Here is a 345-nt window from a genome sequence, read left to right as displayed (position 1 = left end):
GGGGATTCAGCCGATGGTGGACAGCTGCTCCACCTGCCCAGGACACCCTTCCCATGGCATCCATGGCCTCAGGCTGTGGCAGGGATGGAGCTGGGCACTGACAGCCAATGGAGAGCAGCTGAGCTGTCCCTCAGGGCAGCTGTTGGGGCAAAGCCACCAGAGATTTGGAGGGAAAAAGGGAAGAAAAGGAAGAAGGGGAAGCGCCATTTCTCACTGAACCTTGATTCCTGCTGTGCACTCTCCACCCCTTTGTTTGATAACACCTCAAATTCCCACTACATATTGCAGGGAATACCTCTGGCCTCAAGAAGGGAAATTGTGTAAGAGCTTGCAATAGCCTCACTG

Source organism: Corvus hawaiiensis, chromosome 17, assembly GCF_020740725.1.
Source record: "Corvus hawaiiensis isolate bCorHaw1 chromosome 17, bCorHaw1.pri.cur, whole genome shotgun sequence".
In the NCBI taxonomy this organism is placed as follows: Eukaryota; Metazoa; Chordata; class Aves; order Passeriformes; family Corvidae; genus Corvus; species Corvus hawaiiensis.
Note: the sequence above shows the minus strand (reverse complement) of the source record.